The following is an 11,900-nucleotide window of genomic DNA, read 5'->3' on the forward strand; positions in this document are numbered from 1 at the left end:
CAACTAATATCTTTTTCAAATCTCCGCATTATCTTTTTCAAAATCTAGACTTATCTTTTTCAAAAATCTTTCATATCTTTTCTTAAAAAAATTACATCTTTTCTTATCATACTTAAATCTTTTAAAACCATATCTTCTATCTTATCTTTCTCCCTATTTTCGAACCCACCCCCCCTCTCCCTTTAAATATGGGTTCGGCCTCCCTCCCCCTCCATCCACAATTGCACCTAGCTCTCCTTCTCTCTCTCTCCTTTCTTTTCTTCTGCTTGAGGACAAGCAAACCTCTAAGTTTGGTGTGCTTATCCGTGATCACTAAGATCATGGCTCCTAAAGGAAAATAACCAACTCCAAGAGGCAAGAAAGAGAGTGTTCCAAAACCACTTTGGAATCAAGGGAAGTTCTTAACTAAAGAACATTCAGACCATTATTACAAAATAATGGGTCTAAGATCAGTGATCCCGGAAGTTAGATTCGATCTGAAAGAAGACGAATATCCGGAGATCCAGGAGCAAATTCGAATCAGGAACTGGGAGATCCTAGCCAATCCTGAAACGAAAGTGGGAAGGAATATGGTCCAGGAGTTCTATGCTAATATGTGGCATACAGACAGGCAAAGACTATCTGGATCTGCTATCTATGACTATCGGACCTTGGTCAGAGGAAAGATTGTTCATACCCACCCTGACAAGATCAGGGAGATCTTAAAGCTACCTCAGCTGAAAGATGATCCAGACTCCTTCAATAGGAGAATGATGAGAACAGACAAGGGCCTGGATAAGATTCTAGAAGACATATGCATCCCTGGAGCCAGGTGGACCACCAGCACGAAGGGTGTTCCTAATCAACTCAAAAAAGAAGATCTCAAACCAGTCGCCAGAGGATGGCTGGACTTCATTGGGCATTCTCTGCTGCCCACTAGCAACCGTTCTGAAGTCACTATTAGAAGAGCAGTGATGATCCATTGCATCATGATGGGAAAAGAAGTGGAAGTTCATCAACTGATTTCAACTGAATTTTACAAAATTGCAAACAAAAATTCCAAAGATGCCAGGTTGGCTTATCCAAACTTGATTTCTATGCTCTGCAAGGACGCTGGAGTAAGGATGGGAATAACTGAGTATATCTCAATTGAGCGACCAATCACCAAAGCATCAATGGAAAAACAACAAGCACAGGATGACCCCATCAAGAAGAAAACACAGGAATTTCTCCCAGAAATCCCTCAATCTGAATACTGGGAGTATCTTGAAACATCAGTTACCAAGATACGAGAAGCTATGGAACAAATAATGAAAGAACAGAAGGAACAAAGTAGCATTCTTTGCTATTCGATTAAAGAACAGGAGGAGCAAGGGCGTGACTTAAGGGAATTGAAGCGCCAGAAATTATCTCTTGAAGGACCAAGCACCCCGCAGATTAGAGGAACATCCACTCCCCAGAACAAAGGTTGTTAAATTCCAATCTTAGCCTTAACTCTGTGATAACTGTTCTTATTCTAGTTTTACCTTAGGAGTCATATAGTAGTAATTAGTATCTATATTTTTTTCTTTGATTTTATCTCCAATTAAGCTATAATTTAATTTTCTCATCATCATCAAACATGAATAAAATAGAAGAATTTCTTTAGAATAAGAGGCAATAATTTTCGAGTTTTTAATAAGAAAATTCTAATTATTTACATGTGGTGGCAATGCTTTCTATCTTCTGAATGAATGCTTGAACAGTGCATATGTCTTTTGAATTTGATGTTTAAGACTGTTAAATATGTTGGCTCTTGAAAGAATGATGAACATGAGACATGTTACTGATAATCTGAAAAATCATAAAAATGATTCTTGAAGCAAGAAAAAGCAGCAAAGAACAAAAGCTTGCAGAAAAAAAAAGCAAGCAGAAAAAGCCAAAGCTCTTAAAACCAAAAGGCAAGAGAAAAAAGCCAATAGCCCTTAAAACCAAAAGGCAAGGGTAATAAAAAGGATCCAAGGCTTTGAGCATCAGTGGATAGGAGGGCCTAAAGGAATAAAATCCTGGTCTAAGCGGCTGAACCAAGCTGTCCCTAACCATGTGCTTGTGGCGTGAAGGTGTCAGGTGAAAACTTGAGACTGAGCGGTTAAAGTCAAGGTCCAAAGCAAAAAAAAGAAGAGTGTGCTTAAGAACTCTGGACACCTCTAATTGGGGACTTTAGCAAAGCTGAGCCACAATCTGAAAAGGTTCACCCAATTATGTGTCTGTGGCATTTATGTATCCGGTGGTAATACTGGAAAACAAAGTGCTTAGGGCCACGGCCAAGACTCATAAAGTAGCTGTGTTCAAGAATCATCATACTGAAATAGGAGAATCAATAACACTATCTGAATTCTAAGTTCCTATAGATGCCAATCACTCTGAGCTTCAATGGATAAAGCGAGATGCCAAAACTATTCGGAAGCAAAAAGCTACTAGCCCCGCTCATCTAATTAGAATCTGAGCTTCACTCAAAAAACTCTGAGATATTATTGTTTCTTGACTCATTTGTATTTTATTTTATTTATCTAGTTTCTTGAGGACAAGCAACAGTTTAAGTTTGGTGTTGTGATGAGCAGGTATTTTATACGCTTTTTGGGGTTAATTTCATATAGATTTTAGTATATTTTAGTTAGTTTTTAGTTTATTCTCATTACTTTCTAGGCAAAATTCATATTTATGGACTTTACTATGAGTTTGTGTATTTTTTTTGTAATTTTAGGTATTTTCTGGCTGAAATTGAGGGAGCTGAGCAAAAATCTGATTCAGGCTGAAAAAGGACTGCTGATGCTGTTGGATTCTGACCTCTCTACACTCAAAATGAAATTTCTGGAGCTACAGGAGTCCAAATGGCACGCTTCCAATTGCGTTGGAAAGTAGACATCCAGGGCTTTTCAACAATATATAATAGTTCATACTTTGCTCAAGGATAGATGACGTAAACTGGCGTTCAACGCCAGTTCCATGCTGCAGTCTGGTGTCCAGCGCCAGAAACAAGTCAAAAGTTGGAGTTCAACGCCAGAAATGGATCCAAAGCTGGCGTTGAACACCCAAAACAGCCCTATGCACGTGAGAAGCTTTAGTCTCAGCCCCAGCACACGCCAAGTAGGCCCCAGAAGTGGATTTCTGCACCATCTATCATAGTTTACTCATTTTCTGTAAACCTAGGTTACTAGTTTAGTATTTAAACAACTTTTAGAGATTTATTTTAGAGATCATGACATTTTAGATCTGAACTTTGTAATCTCTGATGGCATGAGTCTCTATACTCCACTGTTGGGGGTGAGGAGCTCTGCTGTGTCCTGATGAATTAATGCAAGTATTTCTGTTTTCTATTCAATCACGCTTGTTCCTATCTAAGATGTTCATTCGCACCTATTCATGATGAATGTGATGATCCGTGACACTCATCACCATTCTCAACCTATGAACGTGTGCCTGACAACCACCTCCGTTCTACATTAGATTGAATGAGTATCTCTTAGATTCCTTAATCGGAATCTCCGTGGTATAAGCTAGAATCCATTGGCAGCATCCTTGAGAATCTGGAAAGTCTAAACCTTGACTGTGGTATTCCTAGTAGGATTCTGGGATTGGATGACTGTGACGAGCTTCAAACTCGCGAGTGCTGGGCGTAGTGACAGACGTAAAAGGATAGCGAATCCTATTCCGGTATGATCGAGAACCTATAGATGATTAGTCGTGCGATGACAGCGCACCTGGACCATTTTCACTGAAAGGAAGGATGGTAGCCATTGACAACGGTGATCCTCCAAGACACAGCTTGCCATAGGAGGGACGTGCGTGCGTGAAGAAGAAGATAGGGAGAAAGTAGAGATTCAAAAGGCAAAGCATCTCCAAAACTCCAACATATTCTCATCTACTGCATAACAAGTAACCTTTAATTCATGCTCTCTTATTCATTTGCAAGTCAATTGATAACCACTAATTAATATCCTGACTAAGAGTTGCAAGATAACCATAGCTTGCTTCAAGCCAACAATCTCCGTGGGATCGACCCTTACTCACGTAAGGTATTACTTGGACGACCCAGTGCACTTGCTGGTTAGTTGTGCGGAATTACATAGTGTGAAGTAATTTTCGTGCACCAAGCACTCCATCATCCTTCATGAAATTAGAGAAGATCAAAAAGCAATGAGGGAGGAGCAACAAAGACAAGGAAGAGACATAGAAGAGCTCAAGGACATCATTGGTTCCTCAAGAAGGAAACGCCACCATCACTAAGGTGGACTCATTCCTTGTTCTTAAATTCTCTGTTTTTCATTTTCTTTATGTTAAGTGCTTATCCATGTTTGTGTCTTCATTACATGATCATTAGTATTTAGTAACTATGTCTTAAAGTTATAAATGTCCTATGTATCCGGTGGTAATACTGGAAAACAAAGTGCTTAGGGCCACGGCCAAGACTCATAAAGAAGCTGTGTTCAAGAATCATCATACTGAACTAGGAGAATCAATAACACTATCTGAACTCTGAGTTCCTATAGATGCCAATCATTCTGAACCTCAATGGATAGAGTGAGATGCCAAAACTATTCAAGAGGCAAAAAGCTACAAGTCCTGCTCATCTAATTGGAGCTATGTTTCATTGATATTTTGGAATTTATAGTATATTCTCTTCTTTTTATCCTATTTGATTTTCAGTTTCTTGGGGACAAGCAACAATTTAAGTTTGGTGTTGTGATGAGCGGATAATTTATACGCTTTTTGGCATTGTTTTTAGTATGTTTTTAGTAGAATCTGGTTACTTTTAGGGATGTTTTCATTAGTTTTTATGTTAAATTCACATTTCTGGACTTTACTATGAGTTTGTGTGTTTTTCTATGATTTCAGGTATTTTCTGGCTGAAATTGAGGGACTTGAGCAAAAATCAGATTCAGAGGTTGAAGAAGGACTGCTGATGCTGTTGGATTCTGACCTCCCTGCACTCAAAGTGAATTTTCTGGAGCTACAAAACTCAAAATCGCGCGCTTCCAATTGCGTTGGAAAGTAGACATCCAGGGCTTTCCAGAAATATATAATAGTCCATACTTTGACCGAGTTTAGACGACATAAAAGGGCGTTGAATGCCAGTTCTACGCTGTTGTCTGGAGTTAAACGCCAGAAACACGTTACAAGCCAGAGTTGAACGCCAGAAATACGTTACAAATTGGCGTTCAACTCCAAGAATGACCTCTGCACGTGTAACATTCAAGTTCAGCCCAAGCACACACCAAGTGGGCCCCGGAAGTGGATTTATGCATCAATTACTTACTTCTGTAAACCCTAGTAGCTAGTTTATTATAAATAGGACTTTTTACTATTGTATTAGACATCTTGGGACGTCTGGTTCTTAGATCATGGGGGCTGGCCTCTCGGCCATGCCTGAACTTTTCACTTATGTATTTTCAAACGGTAGAGTTTCTACACTCCATAGATTAAGGTGTGGAGCTCTGCTGTTCCTCATGAATTAATGCAAAGTACTACTGTTTTTCTATTAAATTCAACTTATTCCGCTTCTAAGATATTCATTCGCACTTCAACATGAATGTGATGAACGTGACAATCATCATCATTCCCTACGAACGCGTGCCTGACAACCACTTCCGTTCTACCTTAGATTGAATGAGTATCTCTTGGATCTCTTAATCAGAATCTTCGTGGTATAAGCTAGATTGATGGCGGCATTCATGAGAGTCCGGAAAGTCTAAACCTTGTTTGTGGTATTCCGAGTAGGGCTTTGGGATTGAATGACTGTGACGAACTTCAAACTCGCGAGTGCTGGGCGTAGTGACAGACGCAAAAGGAGGGTGAATCCTATTCCAGTATGATCAAGAACCTCAGATGATTAGCCGTGCTGTGACAGAGCATTTGGACCATTTTCACAAGAGGATAGGATGCAGCCATTGACCACGGTGATGCCTCCAGACGATTAGTCATGCAGTGACAGTGCATCGGACCATTTTCCATAGAGGATTAAAAGTAGCCATTGATAATGGTGATGTCCTTACATAAAGCCATCCATGGAAAGGAGTAAGACTGATTGGATGAAGACAGCAGGAAAGCAGAGGTTCAGAGGAACGAACACATCTCCATACACTTATTTGAAATTCCCACTAATGATATACATAAGTATTTCTATCTCTATTTTCTGTTTATTTATTATAAATTTCGAAAACTCCATAACCATTTGATATCCGCCTGACTGAGATTTACAAGGTGACCATAGCTTGCTTCAAGCCGACAATCTCCGTGGGATCGACCCTTACTCACGTAAGGTTTATTACTTGGATGACCCAGTGCACTTGCTGGTTAGTTGTATCGAAGTTGTGAATGAAAAACGATTTATTAAGACGTGCGTACAGAGTTTTTGGCGCCGTTGCCTAAGATCACAATTTCGTGCACCAGTGGCTAAAATATAATTAATTCTAAATTAAACTCAACAATTTAGATGCAAATTTACTAGGAAAAGATAGATAAGATGCTCACGCATCACAACACCAAACTTAAACTGTTGCTTGTCCTCAAGCAACCAAAACTAATATAAGCTTATGATGTGAATTTACATGAGAATGAGAGTTTGATTAAGCTCATGTCTCTTTTTATAGTGGGGTTTATAACTGTAATCCTGAATAGGTTTGGCATCTCACTCTCCTTTGAATCAGAAGGATGTCACTGTTATATGGAATTAGAATCCGGATAATATTATGAATTCTCTGATCTTTTATATTTTAGTTTAATCCTTGAACACAGCAAAATTTACTTTAATTTATTTTTCTTTGGTGCTTTTCACCTTTAAGCCTAGCCGTGACTTTAAATGTTTTGTCTCAAGCTTTACTTGACACAGAAACACCACAAGCACTTAACTGGGGAACTCTCTTTGAGTTCTTGATTTTTTCTTTTAATTACTCCCAGACAGTCGTGCTCAAAGCCTTTGGCATACTCTGTTAAACGCACTTGGTCTCGACTCTAAGTGTTCTATCTCAAGGATTACTTGACACACTCACACCACAAGCATATGACTAGGGAAACAACTCTTTGAGCTTTTAATCATGTCCGACCTCCCTAGTCATTGATGCTCAGAGCCTTGGACCTTGCTTTTATTTTATTTTATTTTATTTTATTTTTTCGCTGTATCTTTTGCTCCAAGGATTAAATTTTTATTTATTTCAGAGAAGGCATAATAATTCTCTAAATTCCTGTTCCTTATACATCAACATCCCTTGATTCAAATTCAAATATACACTGTTCATATCATGCATTCAAAAAATCACAGAAAATACCACCACATTTAAGTAAATAAGACTATTCTTAAAATTAAACTCAATTTCTCATGCAATACTTCACTTCTTTTTCTTTTCTTTTTAGATTCAAGTTCAGTGAGTGGTACATGAAACATCTTTTCAGCATTAAAGCAATTAAAAGAAAACTAATCCTATGATTCTAACTAATAAAAGATCATGCAACAAACAAAGCAAAATAGCAGAAAACTGGAACATAACGTAGAAGAAGAAGGGGAGGAATAAAAATGAAAGGAACTCAACCACCTTAGTTATCATAGCGGTTGCTTTATTCTTCAGGTTGTGCTCCTCAATTAAGATGATTTGCCTCCCTTTTGTGCCAGAAAACCAATAAGCGCAGCGTCCAACAACACTAAACTTAAAGGTTTGCTTGTACTCAAGCAAATAAGAACTGAAAATAGAAGAGACAAATATTATGAGGAGAGAAAAATAAAAGGATAAAAGAATAGGAGAGAATTAAGATTGGGAGAGAGGAGAAAAAAAACTGGGTGGCGAACTAGTGTGGCGCAAGCGACGCGAACGCGTGCAGCATGCGTTCGCGTGGGTCACAAAATTTCCATAATGACGCGTTAGCGTCAGGCACGCGATCGCGTGCCCTGGGTTTTGTGCGATTCGCGCGAAGCCAGCCGCGCGCCCGCGCGACTTTCTGTTCGCATAGCTTGGGAACCAAAATTTCATACGACGCGTTCGCGTCACGCATGCGAACGCGTGGATGGACATATGTGCAATTGACGCGGACGCGTCAGTCACGCGTCCGCGTGACCAAATTTGTGCTTCTAGCACACTTTCTGTCCCAAGCCAGCACAACTCTCTGCCCAAACACTCTTTTACGTCGAATTTGCAGGTCACGTGTCCGCGTCAGTGACGCGTCCGCGTGAATGGCGAAAATCACAAATGACGCACGTGGGATCGTTTGTGCAAAAGGCTCCATTCCTGTGCCACTCCCGCGCAACTCTCTGTCAGATGTCATTATTCACGCACAAATAAGTGACGCGTCCGCGTCAGTAACGCTATCGCGTCGTGTGCCTTCTCTCGCTTCTCTCTCTTTTTTTTTTTGAATCATTGAAGTATTCAGTTCCTGGAATAATATAGCTGCATGATCAGAAAATTAGTAAGAACTCAAATAAAATAAATAAGAAAACTACTACTATGAAAAATAGCTAAGGATACGAAGTTAACGGGTTGCCTCCCGATAAGCGCTTCTTTAACGTCATTAGCTTGATGGTCAGTTCTGCTAGTTCAGCAGATGAGTGGACCTCTGGCGATCAATCTCGCCTCCAAGATAGTGCTTCAGCCTCTGGCCATTCACTGTAAATTTTCTGTCAGAATTCTCTTCTTGTATTTCCACATGACCATATGGTGAAGCTCTGGTAACCACAAACGGCCCTGACCATCGAGATTTCAGCTTCCCGGGAAAGAATTTGAGCCTTGAATTATATAGAAGCACTCTTTGTCCTGGCTCAAAGACTCTGATGGCAATCCTTTTGTCATGCAGTAACTTGGTTCTTTCCTTATAGAGCTTGGCATTCTCATAGGCTGAATATCTGAATTCATCAAGCTCATTTAACTGAAGCATACGCTTGGTTCGTGCAGCTTCCGAATCAAGATTCAGATACCTGATTGCCCATTAAGCTTTATGCTTCAGCTCAACTGGCAAGTGACAGGCTTTGCCATAGACCAACTGATAAGGGGACATGCCAATGGGAGTCTTGTATGCTGTCTGGTAAGCCCAGAGAGCATCATCAAGCTTCCTAGACCAGTCCTTTCTGGAAATACTGATGGTCTTCTCTAGAATCCTCTTAAGTTCCCTGTTGGAAACTTTAACCTGTCCACTTGTCTGAGGGTGATAGGGGATTGCCACTTTATGATGAACTCCATATCTCTGCAGAAGAGAGTCCAACTGTCTGTTACAGAAATGGCTTCCTCCATCACTAATAAGTGTCCTTGGAACACCAAACCGGCTAAAAATATATCTCTGAAGAAAGCTCATTACCACTTTGGCATCATTGGTGGGCAAAGCCATAGCTTCCACCCATTTGGACACATAGTCGACTGCCACTAGAATATAGTTGTTTGAATGTGAGGGTGGAAAAGGTCCCATGAAATCAATACCCCACACATCAAACAACTCAACCTCAAGAATTCCCTGCTGTGGCATTTCATGGTTGGCGGGGAGATTTGCAGCTTTTTCACATTTGCCACAGTGCTTCACAAATGCCCTTGAGTCTCTGAAAAGAGTCGGCCAGTAAAACCCGCTCTGAAGGACTATTGTGGCTGCCCTTTCACCACCAAAGTGGCCTCCATAATCAGACCCATGACAGTGCCAAAGAATCTTCTGCTTTTCCTCATCCGGGATACATCTCCGGATTATTCCATCTGAGCACCTTTTAAAAAGGTATTGTTCTTCCCAAATGTAGTACTTTGCATCAGTTAGTAGCTTCTTCACCTGTTGCCTACTGTACTCCCTTGGGATAAAATTCATGGCCTTATAATTTGCAATGTCTGCAAACCATGGTGCCTACTGAATGAGGAACAATTGCTCATCTGGGAACGTCTCAGTCACAGCTGTGGGTGGTTGTACTCCTGCTTTCGGCTCAATTCTGGAAAGATGGTCAGCTACTTGATTCTCTGACCCTTTTCTGTCTTTTATCTCAATATCAAACTCCTGAAGGAGCAACACCCATCTGATTAATCTTGGTTTAGAATCCTATTTGGTTAGAAGGTACTTCAAAGCAGCATGATCAGTATAAATAATAACCTTAGAACTAAGTAAATAGGACCTAAACTTATCAACAGCGTACACAACAGCTAATAATTCCTTTTCTGTAGTTGTGTAATTCTTTTGGGCATTATTTAACACACGACTGGCATAGTAAATGACATGTACAAGCTTACCATGCCTCTGTCCTAAAACAGCTCCTATAGCAAAATCACTAGCATCACACATTAATTCAAATGGTAGATCCCAGTCAGGGGGAGCTATAATGGGGCAGAGGTAAGGTTAGCTTTCAAAGTTTCAAAAGCATGCAGACAATCAGAATCAAATACAAAAGGGACATCAGCAACCAAAAGGTTGCTTAGAGGTTTTGCAATTTTAGAAAAATCCTTTATAAATCTTCTATAAAATCCTGCATGACCCAAGAAACTCCTGATTGCCTTAACATTAGTTGGTGGTGGTAATTTTTCAATTACCTCTACTTTTGCTCTATCAACCTCAATTTCTTTACTTGAAATCCGGTGTCCAAGAACAATACCTTCTGTAACCATAAAATGGTATTTTTCCCAATTTAAAACAAGGTTTGATTCTTGACACCGTTTCAAGACAAGAGTTAAATGTTTAAGGCAGGATTCAAAAGAATTACCAAAAACAGAAAAGTCATCCATAAATACCTCAATAAACTTTTCAACCATATCAGAAAAAATTGAAAGCATACACCTCTGAAAAGTTGCTGGAGCATTGCAAAGTCCAAAAGGCATTCTCCCCTTCCCCCTTACTCTTTCGTTTTTCTTTGTTATTTATAATTCAGTCGCTAATCCACTAACTGTTTGATATATTGCATCACTCACACTAACAGTAATTCTGATAGAAATACTTTCTGCACCTATTTTTCCTTGCTTGTACTTGTTGGTTGTATGCAGGGAGAAGAAGCGGGGCTTCAACTTCCTTCGATTCTGAACCAGAGAGGACCTTCCTTAGATTAAGGAGGGAAGCAAGAGAAAAAAGAGTGGTAGGCACTGAGGGAGAGGAGGAACACTTTGAACCAAACATGGAAGAAAACATGGAAAACCACCATGAAGAAGAGGCTCATAACCATGGCGGAGGAGGTCGAGCAAATCATGTTGGGGAGGATAGAAGAGTTTTAGGCTCCTACATCAATCCAAACCCAGGAAACTGTGGAAGTAGCATCCAAAAGCCAACAATCCACGCCAACAATTTTGAACTAAAACCACAGCTCATCACCCTTGTTCAGAACAACTGTTCATTCGGAGGAGGTGTCCAAGAAGACCCCAATAAACATCTAACCACCTTCCTGAGAATATGTGACACAGTGAAGTCTAATGGTGTTCATCCTGACACCTATAGACTGCTTCTATTCCCATTCTCACTCAAGGATAAAGCAGCCAAGTGGCTGGAGGCTTTCCCGAATGAGAGCTTGTGATCTTGGGAGGATGTAGTGAAAAAATTCTTAGCAAGATTCTACCCCCCTCAACGAATCAATCGGCTGAGAGTAGAGGTTCAAAATTTCAGGCAACAAGATGGTGAAACCCTATATGAAGCATGGGAGAGGTTTAAGGACTTAACAAGGAGGTGCCCACCTGATATGTTCAATGAATGGGTACAGCTGCACATTTTCTATGAAGGCCTGTCATATGAATCAAAGAAGGCAGTAGACCATTCCTCTGGAGGATCCTTGAACAAGAAAAAGACCATTGAAGAAGCCATAGATGTCATTGAGACTGTAGCTGAGAATGACTACTTCTATGCTTCCGAAAGAGGAAACACTAGAGGAGTGATAGAGCTAAACAATGTAGATGCTCTGCTGGCTCAAAACAAGCTCATCACCAAGCAGCTAGCTGACCTCACCAAGAAGATGGAGA

The 11,900-nt window shown here is 40.2% G+C and overlaps 1 non-coding gene across 1 annotated transcript; it reads right to left on the reverse strand.

The window, feature by feature from the left end:
- Positions 1–11,522: 11,522 nt before the first annotated feature.
- On the reverse strand, positions 11,523–11,628 carry LOC112726128 (small nucleolar RNA R71). The gene has a single exon (XR_003165194.1). It is a non-coding gene; the product is annotated as a small nucleolar RNA R71 (small nucleolar RNA).
- Between the last annotated feature and the right edge of the window lie 272 nt (positions 11,629–11,900).

The sequence above is a fragment of the Arachis hypogaea genome, chromosome 11 (assembly GCF_003086295.3).
Source record: "Arachis hypogaea cultivar Tifrunner chromosome 11, arahy.Tifrunner.gnm2.J5K5, whole genome shotgun sequence".
In the NCBI taxonomy this organism is placed as follows: domain Eukaryota; kingdom Viridiplantae; phylum Streptophyta; class Magnoliopsida; order Fabales; family Fabaceae; genus Arachis; species Arachis hypogaea.